Raw genomic sequence first — 19871 nt, 5'->3', positions numbered from 1 at the left:
ATAATTTTGCTTACAAATAAAATAATTCAGATGTAAATTACTGAAAAGGGTTATCAGTATGTTTACCGGCCGGTCGAGAATGCTAAAGAGTTGACGTGGGTTGCACTTTTAATCAGTGCATGGTAGAGGGTATTATATTTACGTAATATAACCGAGAGTTTATTATAACGATTTTAGGAGACAATTTACGCTGTACCATTATCCACCTTACATTACTACGGACGTACGGGAGCTCGTGTCCACCACGATATGCTGCTCGAGTGTTTTCAAGCCGATAACTAAAAGCTTTATTTTATCTTTTAAAATATCTTTAGATCCGAGAAATTTATTTAATAAAAGATTCGTTCACATAAACTTTTATTCTTTATCGTGCTCTGGTGAAAAAAGGTTTCTTATTTTTGTTTTTAATTATTTGACATCAGTTAACTTGATACTTTTTTGAGCTTAATGCTTGATAGAAAGTTGTGGTCAATCGGTTTGATAATTTTTTATGGATAATATGGAGAGCCTATTTTTAAAATGTTTTCTGCCAAAAAAAGTTCTCATTAATTAATATCGTAATTTCGAATAATTAAGAATTAAAAATGTTTTTAAGTATATTTATTAAGTTTGTTTTGTATTATTAAACTGTTTTTTATTGATTTTATTTTTGTAGTATGGTATATTTTAAAATTAGGTTACTGGCATACCAAAAAAAAAACATTTATTTATTTTTAATTATTTAAATGACTGATCGATTTAAATATCTGACAAAACCCATGACTTTTGATGACACATTTTAAAACTCCGAGTTTATATTAATTTGTTTACAGTGGCTAAAATAAAAAACGATATTAAGGGACCTTGAAGTAGAATTAGATCTCGTTTTGTGGAATTAAAGAATTTTTATTTCTTGTAAATTATTTGAACCATTTCTAATAAAATAGAAAAATTATTGTGTGGTTTTATGAAACCACGATGCAAGTGAAACTTTTTTTGGATTGTTGACATTCAACTAAAAACTTTCAGAAAATTAATCAATTTAGGGTATTAAAATTGTGTTTTTAATCCTAACTTGATAATTGGTAAATGAAAAGGGTCAGCGTAGAGGATGTTGCCGTGATTGTGCTTATAGTCATTAACGGATCTTAATGAAATTTAGTACATGTGTTACTCAGACGATTATCTCAAATAAGTTCAAAGATTAGCTAAGAAGGTCAATAAGTTTAGAAATAATAGCTGTTTGAATTTTTCTGAAGATAGTGGTAGTTGCGTTTTCTGTCTTGTTATTTTTAAAGAACATTTAATTGAAATAAGATAGCTTATTATTGAAGTTATACTTGTTTTGGTGCGTGTAGATGAGAGTGAAATTTTTGAGCTATGCGCGCATGATGTCCCAAAAAAGCGACATAATGAAGTTGTCCATCAAATATAATTAAAAATATAGATTTCTTTCACTAACTATAGTTAACTTATAAGTTAACTCATATACAGGGTAGTCGAAAAGTATCCATCGAAACGTTGTTATTTTTAAATTCGATAGAAATACCATTTCATATGAAATATATTATTCATATTATTAATCAATTCTAAAAATGGTCAGTTAAATATTTTACTTTTTATTTAACTTGGTAATAATTTCTTTTTAATTAATATATTTTTAAAAATAATAACAATTTCATGAATTAAAATACTTGAACTAAAATATAAATATTGTAGTAAGGTAAAAGCCCTAAGTAGCTGCTCATGTACCAGTACATGCTCACTCCATGTATTTGTATATCTATATTCACAAATATAGATTTACAAATACATGGAGTAAGCATGTACTGGTACATGAGCGGCTACTGGGGCTCTAACCTTACCTATTACATTTAGGTATCTTTTTATTGAGTTCATAATTTTTTAATACAGGCTTAATTATTTTGTTTATCAAATCTAGTAATCCATATTTTTTAAATTTATTTTATAGGCCGTTTTAATAATTTTTCGGAATTTTATTAGAAACAAAATCTAGTTTTGTGCTACAATATTTGTAAGTCTTTTAATTCATGTAATTAATATTATTTTTGAAAAAATATTAATTAAAAAGATATTATCAATAGGTTAAATAATTAATAATGAACTATTTCATAAGATACATATATTTTAAATAAAAAACAAACAAAATAGCGTGGAGCACTGGCACAAATGAGTTATAGTCTATACACTACACGGTCAGCTGCTGCGAACTATAGGCACCGCCATATTCCATATTGGCCTTGGCTGCTCTGACAAGCGCCTTTCACTTTATCCCTACTCCGCGGCCGACTGTCACGCGACATGCAACACACAGACGAAAAAGTTTGAGACGATGTAATAAAAGTATCACTTTAAAAATTCATCTCTATTTTTATACACTACATAATTTTCAGTTGTTGTGTAAAAAATTTTTGTTACGTATTTAACTCTTCTGGGTGTCAATTCAAACCAATTATATAAAATGTTGAATTGATACATAGAAAAGTTCAAAATTAAGCATGAAAATTTTAATACATTTTTTTGACGCAATAACAGAAAGTATTTTACTGAGGAAGTGAAGCTGCAAAATTTGAAAAAAATAAATATTTTTAAGTTTAAATTTATCAATTTACTTCAATTTTTTTTTTAATTTTATAAAACAGGAAAAATGAAAAATAAATCTCTCATTTTCGTTTCAAATTTTTCGATCAAAGTAAATGTAAGATATTATTAATAAAGTCGAACAGTAGTTTTTATTGTCGGAAGAGTTATTCAAATTAGACTAATCAGCATGACAATATTTTGTTTATGCATCCCTATGCACACCAACGCGCATTTATATACAATGATATTAAAAAGAAATATTTTCCACTTAAAATTGATATGGATAACATATACTTAAATTATACTTAACAACAGAATCTTATTAGTTGATCTTAGCACATAAATTTTCATGACCAGAAGAATAAATCATGAAAATCAATTATTCTGAAAAGCAATATTCTCTAAGTATGAAGTCTATTCTCAGAAGGAATAATAAACATAAATAATCAATGTAATACCTTTGTCTCGCCGAATTACATTACGATAAATTCATAATATGTATAGAGTTATGGATCACTTTCATCAGAAAACTTTCAATACCTAAATATAATTCACACACCAAATATTAATAAACCCTTCGTATTTTCCAGTAGAAAAAAAGTTTTAACATAAAATTAAAAAAGTTCATTCTAAGCGATAAACATAAAGTAAAAATCTTTTCCATGTATACATACAAATATTCGTAGATGCTTTTGATATCACATTAGTAAAACAAGCATGATCGCGAGAATCTCGTGGGAAAACAAAGTTCAGATAAGTAAAAACTCAAATGTCAGTAAATAAATTCAGTGCTGATGTAAAAGCTCCCCCTGTGATCGATTTTAAGCCAATTTTAGTGAACCTCCACACACGGTTATGAAAAAAAAAATTTTATCGGAATAATTTCTCTAATCATTGAATAAAAATTAAAAAAATTATTTATCAAAAAAAATCTCATCAAACATTTAAGCATAAAAATTTTTTCAATAAATAGCAACAAGTATTTTGTTTCAAAACAATGAAACGAAAGTAGTTGTTTAAGAATCAAAGAAGCCAATATTTAAAAATTTCGCAGTATATTTGTAAATAAGTTTTTGTTTAAATACTGATTCGGTTTCAAAACAAGTTTACTAGTTACAGATGTATTATGCAATCGTTATTTGAACTGTTAGTCCGGTAAAGTCAAACGCGACTCGATATATTTATGCGAAAACAAATAATAACTATTAAGAGATTGTTTTATAAATATATTAATAAAAGTAACTAAATTCTTACCATTTAGAAATACAAAAAAATGTTATTTACATTTGTAACATGTGGTATTTATTAAACGATTGAGGTAAGACTTTTTATTTTTAAAAGTATGTACTTCAGTAGTCATGTTTTTTAACTCACAATTTGCGTAAGAAATTTGAAGACTATATACAAGAGCTTAGCTTACTACGACCTAGCACGTAAACTATTGCTTGTTTATACATGAATCTTCTCATACAGAATACGTACATGTATAATAAGGCTGAAGAATTATCATTTGAATTTTGTTTGAAAATTCTGGAAAAGTACAAATTTATTCTAGAGAATTAACAGAGTAGACAATAAACTTCAAGTACGGTTGTCGGAGTTGTCTAGTAAATTTACAGTGAAAACATGTTTGTAAATAAAAAATGATTCTAATATCAACAGAATTTTAACCATTTTGTTTAATAAATAAGGACTGAAAAAATATTTTTTAAAAGGAGCACTTCAAAATTTGTTTAATTTCTTCATGTGGAATTGAAAAAAAAAATGTTTTTTCAGTAATTTGTTAGGAAGAATCTTAAAAAATTATTAGACGTCTACATTTAAAGTGAAAAAATTTTCTGATGACCATGCCATACCATCAAATCTTATGATATCGAAAGACGTAAAATTTATTATTCAAAAACTAATTCCAATATCGAGAAGTAACTGGTCTATTTTTTGATTAAATTTTCTTCTCGAATTTTCATTTCACTTGAGAGGGAATTTATCTGGGAAAATTCGATTTGTCTAGGGTGGCATTGAAGAAAAGAAATATCCGAGAATTTCTGAGGTATGACGTTGAATATCGTCCTTTCACGATGTCTGACGAATTGAATAAGTTATTCGGTGGCTTCGTCCATTTTTATTTAGGGTGGAGAAGAGATCTGACGAAACAGACGTAACGATTCGACGGTATAGCATACACGGGATGAGGATGAGAATGAAAAAGAAACTCTGAAAAGCTGATACGTTTGCGGATGCGGAGGGTGTACAAGAGACTGTATTATATATTTTATACAATATATGTATATCTATATGTATATAGTAAAGAAAAATATACTACAACGAATACGAATGTTTAGGCATACACTGTAAGTTTACTCATGGGAAAAGGTGCTCGCTTTATATGTCAGACCGTCGGAAAGAATACGCCCTCAATACCCTTCTGTATATTTTTTTTATTTCCTCTTTGCTTCACTTTTATATTTAAGAAAATACAAATAAAATGTGCTTGAAATTTATCTCACGGCAAGTTTGTGTTTTTAAAGAACGAACAAATCCAGATAATAAACTCATTAAATTTCACTCTATTTTGTATTTTAAATTAATAATTTAAGACTCATGCAACGCCATATATTTTTTTATATTATCATTAATGTTTTTTTTATGGTGATTATTCTTTCTAATTATCTTCATAATAAACATGATAAAATAAGAACTAAAATTACCAGACATATGATATTTTTTTACAACTTTTTTGATGATAAAATTATTGTAAGCAAATTTTTTTTAATTTTATGTGTGAAAATTTTTAAAATCTATGCACGTAATTTTTTAGACATAGTTTTTTCAGTCCAATTTTTTTTTAAACAATTTTAAATAATGGTCTGTTGGCTGCTAATTTCAGTATTAGATAATCCATAATATTAAAATTCTGAATCAGGATTATTACATTGCGAACAGTCGTGAGCGCATAGGGTTAATCTTTTATTGAATTACGTATTATATTTTCACCCCGTTCACCAACACTTTTACCTTGTACGAGCATTTCATTTGTTGTAAAGTATTATAACATATTATTATCTTCCACCACTGAAATAATGTGTATTATCTCCGAAACATAGTCTAGATTTTGATTTGATTCCCTGATATATTCTATCGATTGTTTGAATTACTCAGGAAATTTTTGAATAAAGTTAACAAGAAAGTATAAGTAATAACAATATCTCTACAAGATAATTCATCAAGATTAAAACGCTAATATAAAGTCAACAAATATGATCCATTGGTAATTTGTATGTTAAAAGAATAGTTACAAACAAAATTTAGAATTCTTATAGTATTACTTAAAATTCTGTATTCATAATATTGAATGAGACTGAAAAAGATTTTCTCAAAAAATTAGCATAAATGTTTTCTGCTGGAACAAAAAAAAATTTAGCGTACGAATATGGAGCATATGTAGCAATTTGTAAGCAGTAGAAACGTGTCAAATATTTTTTTCGAATAACACATGACTACTTGTCTTTTCTCGGTCCTTTTCTGGTGAACTTTACGGTTGAACTATACTCGAAAATATAATTCTAAAGAGAGCCGACGGTGGGCTTTTAGTGTAAATAATTCAAGTCACAGCTGTCAAAATTGGTTTTATAAATAAAAAAATTCTGAGGTAATGTGTTTATTAAAAACATAGTTATAAATAACAGACGCTTCCTGTATTTAGTTTTTAATAACTGCGTGGTTTATGTCAATAAAAATCGACTGAATTTTTATAAAATTACTAGAATAGATGCCCCTTACATAATTATGCAGATTGACGCAAGTTTTTTCATTCAAAAGTTTCTTATGATTAACATTATGAGAAAGGCGCAAAAACCAAATATTAATTATTTGACTTTTCCACAGAAGTATTTGATAGTTTACCAAGTTTGGAGAGTTGTCTGCAGAAATTAGCTCGATCAAAAAAATTTTAGAGATCACTTAAAATTTCAAACATCTTCAAAAACTCAATTTTTTGTTTTCAATCTTCTTTTTTGCTATTTTATTATTTTTTACATAAAATGATTGATATTCTGAACAATTTGAGTCTATTTATTTATTTTTAGAGTTCAAGATTTTTTTGATTTTCAAAACAACAAAAAAATTATCAAGAATAATCGAAAATTCAATTTTTATATTCTTGAAAATTTTCTAAAATCATGAGCGACTCTTGAAAGTTTTTTAATCGATATTATTTTTAGAAAGAGTTTTCTAAAAATGATAAACTAACATATTTTGATAGACTCAAAAAAAAATGAATATCCAGTTTTATCTACCACCCCAATTTTCATATTTTGCAAAACAATTGTTTTTTTTTTTTTTTAAACCTTCGAATACCATTAACAACAATTTTACCCCCAGGTGAAGTGAGCCCCCATCGATATTAAAGATACCTAGATTTAATTTACTCAAAAGTTTCTCAAGTCTCAACTCAAGTATTTACGAATAAACTCAGGTGAGCATTAATTAAAGGGGAAGATAGACATAAAGTTATCAAATTTATAAATGTTTAATTAGAAGCTTAATTAGAAGCTAACTGCTTAATCTAATTATAAAATAAAAGTATTTTAAATTCAATTTCAAAGCCAGTAGGTAAAAAGTTAATTACGATTTTTATTTGTTATGCTTTGAAACTTTTTCCCGAAGTATACCTTTTTCCGAAGGAAACATGGGTAATAGGTAAAGTTCAGAAGTCCCTAGAGTAAGAGACTTTTGCTGCCATCTATCAGAGATCCGTTCAACCCTGTGATGATGTACGAGTTACACGATGATACCTATAATAAAGTGGCTGGGTATTTGACGCTTATCTTTATATTCTCTCCATAATCTAAAATCACTAGTTTTATTTTATATTTTTGCGCTTACTATTACTTTGTCTGGATTCGTTAAAAATTTATTCAAGCGCAATGTTTATTGAGACCATAAAAATTTCAAAATAGCAATTATCTGTTAGGTTGCTACAGTTTTAAACTGCAACATTTGATTATAATGAAAATTATACGTATAAGTAACCGTCAAAAATGCAATAAAGCTGCTCATTAATTTTTTAACGATACTTTAAAGAGTTTAAAGACGTATGAAATTATGGATTCAAACATTCTGCGGAATTTTTAAAAATACAGCTCACATTTTTTTGCATACGTAACTATTTTTATCATAAAATATTCAACGTTGAATTATGGATGAAAAATTATAATTCTGTACAGTGTTGTATTTTTAGAATTATTACCACGTGATTGATTCTTTAATCAACAGCTCATTGTTTCTACATTTATGAATGAATTGTGATAAATTGGTAAACAAAAGCTCTAACAGTAATTTATTGTCAAGATTAAAAAGTTTTCAAGAGGTAAATTATTATTTATAAAATGTAACCTACGCAAAGGATCGATACTAATGAAACCGGCCCTGAAGTAGCCGAGAGCTGAGTGGCGGAGGGGAAGTTCAACGGTAATCGATGCAAGTCTGAAAGACTAATACAGTCTACAGGTCTCGACTGATCCATCCCACTTTCGACCATTATCCCCCTCCAGGTTTACCCCTTAAGCCCCTTAAAAATTACACCCGATCTAAAAATCGAGTCCGCACTGACACGAGAGATGGCGTTACGTGCTCTATCAATGTACACGAATCTTCAGACGGAAAAGTATTGTCTTAGTATGTTGTGCCGCTTATTTTTTTATGTTAAAGGTATTTTAGACAGTCAAACGTTTTGAGAAACTACTAACTCATATTTTTCTTTAATTTAATTTAAGTATTTAACAGTGATATTCAAACAAACATTTCAGAAAGTTAGACAATCAATTGTTTTTTATTATGACAAATTAAAAATAAAACAAAAACAATTAACTGTATCGGAATTATCAATTGTATTTATGTAATATTAATATTTTTTTATATATAATTTTTTAAAATAATTAATTAGAAAGTTCATAAGATTTTTTTTTGTATTAACAAAGGCTTTAATATTGGAAATTTTGAATTATTAATTACTCAAGTTATTAAAAAATTTAGGTATTTTTATGGTTTGAAATTGTGAAAATATGTTATGATTTGAAAGCTTTTTTTGTAACATTTTTTTTTCTAATTCTTTAGGCTAGATTAGTAAAATTTGCATTTATTGAAATAGGAAATATACAGAAAAAAAAAATTAGGAAAACGGTTGACCCTAAAGGCCATCCCTGCAACTTCCCGCTAATTCCGTTAATACCTGGGCGCTTAAAATTGCACCTACGAAGTTTTTGAGCTCGAAGAGCTCAAAAATACAATCTATGTGTTGTTTTGAGCTCTCCAAGCTCAAAAAGATACCTTTTCTATACTTTTGAGCTCAAAGAGCTCAAAAATCTGATAAAAGTTTCATAGAACACTATTTTTTGAATTTTCAAACCGCAATAACTTTTGAATGAATAAACCGATTTGTACGCAGTTGGCGGCATTCTACGCAGTTTTTTTAAGCCTCATAAAGAATTTCTAAATTTCAATTGGTCAAACTAGAAATTTCGGAGTAATTCCGAAAAAACACTTTTTTGGGTTTTCTTTCCTGTACGATATCTCTCGAACGAATCAACCGAGTTTGACCGATTTTTTTAGATTTTTCGAAATCTATCGGTCCGAATCAGTCCAAATTGTATTTTAAATCTAAGTTTGGCCAAGCCCTTTCGAATGGCATCAACCGCGATGAAATCGGTTTAACCGTTCAAAAGTTATAAGAGGTTTACATACTCACACACACACACACACACACACACACACACACACACACACACACACACACACACACACACACACACACACACACACACACACACACACACACACACATACATACAGACATAGTGACACCCTCGCGGGAATAGTCAGGGAAGCTTCCTAGGACCTCAAAACGTCGAGATCTGATGAAAACTCGATTTTCGAAAAACGGGGTAAAACCAATAACTTCCCGATTTTTGAAAATTTTCAATTTTCTTAGTGGGAAGTTAAAAATTCTTTAGCGAAGTATATATATGTACACGGAAGAAAAGGTTTCTTTAGAGCAAATAATTTTTTGGAAAACAAGAAAACAATTTTGAAGAACTCAATCTTCTCAACTTGAGTAGAAAAATTCTGAAATTAAGAAATTTATCTTGGTTTAAGAAAATTTTACTTAAGTAAAATTTTTTGCTTATTTACTTAAGTAAAATCAATTGATTCAAGAATTTTCTGTCTTGATTTAAGACAATGAAACTCTTCAAAATTATTTTCTTGGTTCAAGATTTTTTCTCTTGATTTAAGTTAATTTTTTATCAGTGTATAGAAATGACATCAAAATTAATAGTTATAAAATAAATCTACTAAATATATAGCAAGTCTATTGGCTTTACTTTTAAATTAGTTCATTTATACTAATTTAAAAAGTCAGGAGAAGATTCAAGATAACTTCAAAATTAATAGAACAATCACTTTTTCAGTTATGGGATTTAATTTTCCAATTAGTAAAAACTCTACTAATTCAAAATGAGACAATTTTCACAAATTGAAAAATTTGATGAGTACACGGAGTAAGAATTTTTCCTATACGTTATGGGAATGGTTCCCATAATGATATAGGAATAGTTCCCGTACTATTATAGGAATGGATTCTGTACCATTATGGAAATGATTCCTATAATTTATGGGAATGATTCCTATATCATATATGGTTCATTCCTATATATTATGGGAATCATTTCCTTAGTGGTATAAGAACTATTTCTATAAATTATGGGAACCATTCCTACTTGAATATCATGAGTAGCATTCTCATAATTATAGGAACAGCTTCATAATTATGGGTAGCATTCCCATAATTATAGGAACTGCTCCAATAATTTACAATCGCAATTCCTATAATGGTATAGGAAAAAATTTCATTAAATTATGAGAACCGTTACCATATTTTTTTTTTTTCCGTGTACTAATTATTAATTTTATACTTCTGACATTTAAAAAATATAACTATCAACTATTAAATCGTCGTTTTCCATTCATTCAGTTGTAAAGAGAAATTCTTAAAAGTTTTCCATCATTTTTTACAGACTAAATTAAGAGTTCACAAATATATTAAAATAAGGCAAATAGTTTTTCCACTTGAGAACTAAACGATCAATTAATTTTATAAATTAAAAAAAAAAAGTTTTCCCTTACAATCGGCAATAAAAATTTTTTTGTTTATCAACTACTCAAAGAGAAGTAAATAAAAACCATTGCATGTCTTGATTATGCTTGCTTACTACATTACCAATAGATTAAGAGGTATGTCATTTGATCATAAAATTAAGTGCATATGCATTGTCCTATTTAATCTGGTTTAATTATTTTTAAGCAAAAAATATATTTGACATTAATATCGATACATAGCAAGAAAAAATTCTTCATTGAAAAATCAATTTTGTTGCTTTAAGGAAATATTTAGGAAAACAAAAATTTTCTTAATTGAAGTCAAAAATTATTTTTGTTGATTAAAGAATTATTAATGTGAATAGTTCTTACGGCCAACATCCCGTACAAAATTTGAATTATTTTTTCTTTAATTATATACGTGACTGAATAAAGTAGTCAGTACTTGTCTCGGATAGCTTAACTGGTAGAGCCCTTGGCGCGTAACCGAGAGATCTGGGTTCGATTCCCAGTCTGGGCTGTCTGATTATTTTTTCAATTACGGAAAAATTCCCACTGAGTAGGTCCCCCCTTTCCCCTATCCGTTCTTTCCCAACTCCCTTAAAATTTGCTTTGATATGGCTGAATAGTTTTTACGGCCAACATCCCGTACAAAATTTGAATTATTTTTTCTTAGACATCAAAGAACATACTTCAAGTTCTCCGTACAATTATCGGATCCCTTCTCTATTTATAATAGTGTATTTACAAATATTCCAGTCTGAAAATACGCGCGCAAGTGCGCATGTTAACTTTCGTGTGTCGATATATTTCGATCAAAACGGCGAGATGAATCTGAGGTATCTATCAGATTATTTTTTATAAATATTTTGACAGAAAAAATCATTTATATGAATTCTACGTTTTTTGCAGCTGTCATATTATGCTAAGGAAAAGTTTTACTGTCAATATAATTATATTTTTGTTTTAATAATAATTAAAACTACACTGCTCTAATCTATGATTGTTTATATTTTTCTTTTTTCTTGTGCTGTCATATTGTGTCACAATCTTTCATTTTGAAAATGACTATGTTTATGGTTTTACATGTACTTTAATTATATTCTATTGTATTTTTGCCATTTGGCTTTTTGCTTTGGCATTTAAATTTGAATAAATAAACCAATAAATAAATAATTGAAGTTTTGTTAGAGATTATATCCTTAAATTAATAAAAACTATCATTAGTGATGATGAATGATAGTGAATTTAAATATTGCAATGAACTAATTAAATATTTTCTTAATTATTCAGATGAACTGGATTTTTGTGGTATCTCATTCGGAAATGTGCTCATTTATACAAAAAAAGAATGTAACATTTATGTCTATGTAGATTTATGTAATTATCATGATTAGCTCTCGTATCTTTTGCATTTAAAATTACATGGATGCAACGACTTCTGTGGTGACATTCAACTCGACCTTTAAGTCAACTTTTATAGCATCTAATAAAGAAAATTTTCGTGAAAAAAAATAAATGTCAACTATGTTGCATATTAAATCTTCTACAAGTCTATATTTTTTACTTCATTATAAAATAAATTCAAAGTCTAAATCGAGACAACGGAAAAAATTTTGCTGTTATTAACATTGTCGAATGTTCAAAATTATATTCTTTAATGCATAAATAGAAATCTAAATCAGGCGATAATACCGCGACCTATTTTGGTTAGCTACAGTGTTTCAACATACGCATAAATTTTTATAAAGTAACTCAAGCTCATAACAGTCTGAAAATGTTTGAGTGTATGATTTGTTTCAGTCAAAAAAGATTTCGTCATACGGTAATTTTTGAGTGTCTTCACTCGGTTCAATTAAACCTACGACTATCGAAAGATTTATTTAAGGCTTGAAGATAAGATGATTATAGACATAAATCAATTGGTCAAGTGAAGACTCTTAAATTATTTTTTAGATTATACATGCATATTTAAATTTTTTTTTTATAACTTCAATTCTATGAAGAATAAACATAATAATTATTTTACTGTTTTAAAAAGTGGAATGACAGTAAAACAAATTTAATAAAAGTTGAAATTAAAATAATAATTCAAAAATAATACTTTGTTATGCTAAAAGATGTTAAGTGGATTCATAAAAGGCGAAACTATGTCAACTTATAACTTAGAAGCGTGTTTTCCATTTTCTCTATTATCCCACGTCTGACAAACTTTCTATTTTCCGTGATCCCCGCAGCATCTGTCCTTTTCCGTCATTCTCTTAACATTCTTTCGCACTTCCTTGCTCATCTGAAGCGGGATCATTTTCTCCACCCAAGCTCTATAACCCAACGGCAGAGCACTCTTCTACTTTATTCTATTCATGTCAATGGGACTTGTTCGTTCCGGGGATAACGAGAGCCCAGAGAGAAAATATAAGGGTAACCAATCAGGATGAAGCTCTCTTCCGACTTCCATCGACGTACCGAAGTTTGTGTGAATGTGTAAGTCAACCCAATTTTTTTATTTGGAATTTAAACATCGAAAAAATATGTTAAGTAGATCCCAGGGTTCAGATTCGGGTTTTTTTATATCATGACATTTCAAAATATTTTAAATAAATACTTTTTATTAATAATTTAATTATTAACTTACCCATTGATTGCCGAACCATTTTTAAAAGATGTTCAGTCAACATCTGTAACATAGAATTCAAAATCATGAATAAAAATGACGCTTTCTTTGCTTTGAAATTAAACAGAATAAAACTTTTTTTTTTCATTTAAAAATCAAATTTTGATTAATTTACTCTAATCAAAGTTAAATGACAGTTAACTATTTTTTTAATCACCCTAAATCAGTTTGCGAGATTTACTCAGATTTTAAAATCAAAAAAATTAAAAGATATTTTCAGAGTAAAGCTTAAAATTGTATCAATATGCAGATTTTTATTTTTCAAGAAAAGTAATTAATTTTTGAACGCTTCTAACACAGTAAAAAATATTGTCTAAAATCAACACAATTTCTGTGATAAATACGGTCGACACAAAATTTGTGTTGAAATTCAACACACTTTATGCTACACAGAAAGAAATATTTCTTGACTCGAGAACAAAATTCTTGGCTCAAGTAAATTTTCGGGTGCCCGAAGGAAGACCGAAGTTGTCTTGGCCGATGTAAAAATTTTTCTTTAAATTTTATTCTTGGTGGAAGTAACTTTTTCTTAATTCAAATTATCATAAATACTTGATACAATTTTTATTTTTTATTTTTCTTACCTTGAGAAAATTTTTCTCTTGAATATTTGATACCCATTTTAGATTATTTTAGAGCGCAATTATACATATTGAATGAAAAAAAATGATTCAATATTACTTGATCTTCCCATTAGACATGTTAGTTAATAAAAATATTAATGGAAATTTACATCAAGATATTTAATTTTTTGGAGCAAGAGAGAAATTTTCTCAAGACAAGAAAATTTACTTCTGTCAAGAACTTAATTTTTTGGAGCAAGAGAGAAATTTTCTCATAACAAGAAAATTTTCTTGACTTACAATTAAATAAATTGTCTTGGATCAAGATACGTATTTCTTAAAGCAAGGAATTAATTTTGTTGGAATAAGTGAAATTTCTTGTGTCAAAAAAAAATTTTTTTTTCGCCCAAGAAAATAATTCAGAAGAAAAATATTTTCTTGGTTCAAGTGAACCTTTCTTTCTGTGTATTTTAACACAAACTTTGTGTTATTTTAACACCGATCGTATTTAACATAAATACACAATATTTTTTACTGTGTGTAACAAAGAAAAAACAAATTTTATGGTTTAAAATAAATTTGCAAATTTTTTGTTAAGATTTTCATTGTTATTTTAAATTATTAAAAATTGACGAAAAATAACAAAAGAGCTTTTTAGCATGAGCTTTTGTAAATTTAAGAGTGAACCATATAGCCCGTAATGATAATACGGAACATTAACTAGTCTACACTTCCTACACCTGCACCCTATCTTGCTGAATCGTAAACAACGAAATAAATACGACAGGTAATGAAATTCTGCAGCATACTCAGTATTTTTCATATTGATGTATGCTAGAAGTTGATGAATTTCAGTTTTTCTTCTACATCAGAATAATATTTGAAGATATTTCCATAATTGATTGATGAAAAATTAACTGAATTCAGAGAAAAAACTCTTGAACCAATAAGATCAATTTGAAAAATTAAAGCAAATTGAATTAGGACAAGCTCTTAAGACCAAGAAAATAAATTTTAATTGAACTAAGAATTTTTTTTCTTGATTCAAAATAAACAAATTTTCCAAAATAATTTTTTTGGTCTAATATTTCTTCTCTAGAGTCAAGTTAATGTTTTTATTAGTATAAAAATGACCATACATCATTATTGAAGCCATAGACGTCAACTATGAAAGCCATGTTTCTTAATTAATTAATTTTTTTCTTCAATAATGTTTAATAAAAACGATTTTTTTTTTTAAGATAAAAACATATAAAAGTTGAAAATATGTATACTGTCACCGTAAAGTTATCAAGCAATAAAAATATATACTGAATCAGCCATTCTACGAAGAAACATGAAAATAAATTGGTGCAATTGGGAGGTCTGCTCATGTATAGGGATAACTGGACGCGTTTTACCACTAGTTTGGCATGAAAATTATTAAACAACATATCTACTTCCACATAACCGTCACTATAAAATAATGTTTTCCAAACTTTATATGAAACAAGTTTTCAAAATAATAAACAAAAAAATTATTTGCTGATTCAAAAAAAAAATTAATACCTATATTTCAAATTATTGAGAGTTAAGAAATTCAATGGAATTTTGAAATATATTAAACATTTAATGTTAACTAAATAGTTTACTAGCTAACTAAGGTCTAAAATTTTTGGTGGAAATATTTTTAATATAATTCAACTAATAATCTTAATTAAATTTTTTTTTATTTTCCAGATTTTTTGTGATATTATATAAGTTATTGCCAGCCAAGAAAGTTCAAGCAATAGAGGAAACTTATTGCAATACATTTTAAATCTATTAACTTAGAAGGAGCCAAGAGAAATGAAGCAAAACAAGTATCACGATCGCTTGAAATATTTTCCCAGCGTAACTGTTGTTAGAATAGCTCCGGAATAAAAAAAAATGAAATTGCGAACCGTTAGGTCGGCATGGTAGTGTGGTTTTTTTTTTTTTTTTTTTTTTCATGATTTGTGGGTCAAGAAAATGAGACACTGAGAGTATATTATGCTTGTAAGTCAGAATAAACACGAAAATTTAGCTGATAAAATAAAAAACATGGACAGTTCGTATAAATTTGTGAGAATTAACATTTAACATTATATACTGTGTAGTTGTCTTGAATTCTAAGGGAGCATACAGTAAAAAATTTTGTGTTATTGCGTCAAAAAATGTTGCATTAAATATTTAACACAGTACGTGTAAATTTAACCCACAATTTTTTTGACGCAATGACGCAAAATTTTTTACTATGAACGTAATTTTCTATCTTAATTCGTAGTGCTTGACTTAAACTATAATTTATAATTTTTTATATATAAGTTAAAAATATTTAATTCAATAAATAGCTTACCCTGCAAAAAATGAATTCCAGAGAACAAAATATAAATCTTAAGGTGTTGATAAAACGCAAGTCCAAGAAGTGCTCAACAGCGGTGTTCGAGCAAAGCACTGCACAACTCGTTGCTCTGTCGAACCTCTTATAAGTCAGGTACGTACATGCACCGTGTGTGAGCTTTATTACTATGTACCAGATACGCTAGTTATAGACTTTTATGTTGTCGCTTATCGAATAAAGAACAGAGTATTTTTTCTTTCTGGTTAGAAAAAACCCTCCCACTATTGTGCTGAAGTCAAATGGCATAAATGTGCTGATGGACCAATATTGCTGCCTACATGCAGAAGTGATAAGCAAATAACTACTGCTAAATTAATTGGCAACTATATTTATGCTGAAGAAATTATTATCTATGATCATTGATAATGATAACCTATTTTGTAGTTTTAGAAGCACACTACTTCACAGACTTCAGAATTATATCTTTATTAGACTAAATAATTATAATTATATGATAAGTTTTGACATCAGTTAAAAATTTGGTAAAAATATAAGCAATTTTATACACGGATAGAAAAACTAATTTAATTCAAGAATAAATATTAAATAATTTAAAAAATTATTTTGAACAAATTTAATTATTTTGTAGATAATCAGTCATTCTTTTAAGATTTTTTCTTGGTTTGCCAATTTTTGGATAAAGATTCTCGTACCTATGATCGATAACTATTGCCCCTTTATTTTAAAGTAAATTATTTTTAGTCGATATAAGGTAAAAGCCCCAATATATGATCATGTACCAGTATATGATCACTCCATGTATTTGTATACCTATATTTGTGAATATAGATATACAAATACATGGAGTGATCATATACTGGTACGTGATCATCTATTGGAACTTTTACCTTAATGAAATCTTTTATCTGAGAAAAAAAGTTTTTTTTAAGACCTTTGTATTTTTGGGTTTTGTAATAGATTTTTAAATTAAAATGTTATCAGCTAATGTAAAAAAAGTAAACGTTTTTTTTTTGAGAAAACTAAATTTTTGCTTTAACGAATTTTTTAAAAGTATTTACAACATTTTTTGATATTACAAAAAGTAGCACAAGTCCTACATTTTTTAGTCTAAAAATATTTTAAATGAGTCGACTACTCTGTTGAATTTTTGAAATTTTTTGAATGAAAAATTTTCTGGATGTCCAAGAGTTTAAATTTATTAATTTTGCAGAATTAATTGCTTGATTTAAAAAAATTGAAAAATATTTTTCTTGAATCGAATAATTTTATGAATATATATGTTGTGTTTTTATATTTTTCACAATAACACCAATATTAAATAATCATATATAAGCGTGGGTAGTTGATAATTAACCTGCTTGCCGTTGGTAACCACTTGCCTTCGATCGAAAAGTAATTTCTTATCAGTACACTGAAAGCGAATTTAATTAAATTTGTCCAGTCGCAAACGTAAACCTCGTTATACGTATGTAATATTATTCTAGACTGCAGAATAATCACAAGCTAAGCATTAATTTTTTTCATTGTAACTTGTGACGCTAACATTTTTTTATATAAATATAATCTAAATTAAACGAGACCATTTCAATAAGTAACACTGAAATCCATAAAAAATGAGCTAGGATTATCGATTATCATGTGCACTCTATTTTTTATATCAATGTAAAGTTAATAGGAACAACCATTTTTATTATCTCTTAATTTTTTATGAATAAACTTTTTTTTCCACTTAGATTAAAAACATTAGTAATCTTGATTTCAAATTTTCGTGAGAAAGATGAAAAACATTAATAATAAAAACAGAAATAATTCAACAGAAAGTTAACGACAACAAAATAGTCTGAAATGACCGCGTTAATGAGTTGAACTAAATTTTATTGACGTGGTAAGTGCGATCCTTATGAAAATGTTCTCATAAACACCGTTTTATACTTATTTTTTACAACTGTAAATACACTCTGACAGTACACTCTATAGTAAACTTTTATCTAAAAAATATAAGTTTGTTTTCAAAATATTGTTTATTTATTATCTTTCAAGTGTCATAAATATTAATTTATGATGAATTACAAAGTATTTAATGACGATTTTATCTGCGTAATAACGTTAAATAATGTTTATTTATGGATTAATTGCAGCAATAAACCATACATTTTACTTGATAATTATTCACATGAATATTTACCGTTTATTATCAATAAAATTACCTAGTCATTCTTTAAGTATTGAGCTTTTATCTTATACACTGATAAAAAGATTAACTTGATTAAAGAGAAAATATCTTGAACCATGTTCAACATGTTGATTTGCATTGACCTTCTTGAATTGAGTAAAATTTACTTAAATGAAAAACAATTTCTTCGTTCGAGAATATTTTTGTTTGATTCGAGGCAGTAAAGTTCTTAAAAATAATATTATTGGTTCTAAATTTATTCTTTTTAATCTTTTTTATCGTTGCAGTTATAGTATATTACGCGCCGAGGGAGGAAAGTAGGACATTCTAACCCGCGAGCCGAAGCCGAGGGTGAAAAACACGCGGATTGGGATTATCATACTTTTTTTACTGGCGCGTTTACTATTGTTCACCATATTTGTAACCAAAAGTTTAAATTTTGTACTTTTGTTTTTGTGAGAAGGTTAGTGCAAATGTCAAGCTGTTCATTTGTTTGCATATGATTTTCCATAAGGTAAAAGTCACACTTTCTTCCTGCAAAATAGGATAGAAAATTTCAACTTTCGGTGCAGATATGATAAAAAAAAAATATTTATTTGGTTTAAGAGAAAAAATTTAGAACCAAGAAAATCATTTTAAAAAATTCTATTATTTTGAATCAAGACGAAAAAAACTAATTTGATCCACTCGAATATTTTTTCAGACAAAAAATATATCTATAATTACCAACGACGTTCTTATGTCAAGAAAATTTTCTTCACAGTCGTATTGTTTTTTTCAGCTACAGCAAATATTTTTTTTTGAATCAATAAACTTTTTTATTAAACTAAGAAAAATTTTTTCAAGTTAATATTTTTATCAATCCATCAATTTAACGGGAAGATTCATTTTTGCACACTGATTCCGTAAAAATAAGTTCCAAATAAATTATAAATTATAATTAACTAGCAAAGAAAACCATGAGTGGTAAAATACCAACATATAATATTGGTAGCAAAAAAAGTGTGAAAAAAACTCTACATTTTACTATGATATGTATCGAGCAAAAGAAATACAAACGAGTCCTTGAAACTGACGAAATGGAAGCCGAGTGTTTACTCCGATGTTCTTTCGTAATATCAGTCGTAATATCGGGCTTGAAATTGAGCTTTGCTCTCTTAGTTCTCCTGGGAAATATAGAGCAATATGTATGGTTTGCTGGCAGTGTCCTAGCGAAAGCTATATCCTAAAGACCTTCTTTTTGTCCACCTGGTAGATCTTATTCTTTCATCTGTTGACATTTCACACAGAGTACTGATATACGTACTTTGTATGTATGACAGTATCAGTTTTATATGACAGTTGGATTTACCCGGATTCGTG

General features: G+C 27.7%; 1 protein-coding gene across 6 annotated transcripts in view; it reads right to left on the bottom strand.

Annotated features, from left to right (window-relative positions):
* The window catches only part of LOC123261367 (homeobox protein abdominal-A homolog), a 226508-nt gene that overhangs the window by 146241 nt on the left and 60396 nt on the right, over positions 1–19871 (bottom strand). For 5 of the 6 annotated variants that reach the window (XR_006508674.1, XR_006508672.1, XR_006508670.1 and 2 more), the window contains one exon: positions 13373–13415. The gene's annotated coding sequence lies outside the window, so the exon portion shown is untranslated. Of the gene's footprint in view, positions 1–13372; positions 13416–16330; positions 16585–19871 lie in introns of those variants that run through there. The other variant, XR_006508669.1, reaches the window with a different exon arrangement.

This window comes from Cotesia glomerata, linkage group LG1 (assembly GCF_020080835.1).
Source record: "Cotesia glomerata isolate CgM1 linkage group LG1, MPM_Cglom_v2.3, whole genome shotgun sequence".
NCBI classification, from domain to species: Eukaryota; Metazoa; Arthropoda; class Insecta; order Hymenoptera; family Braconidae; genus Cotesia; species Cotesia glomerata.
This window is presented reverse-complemented; position numbering and strand designations above follow the sequence as displayed.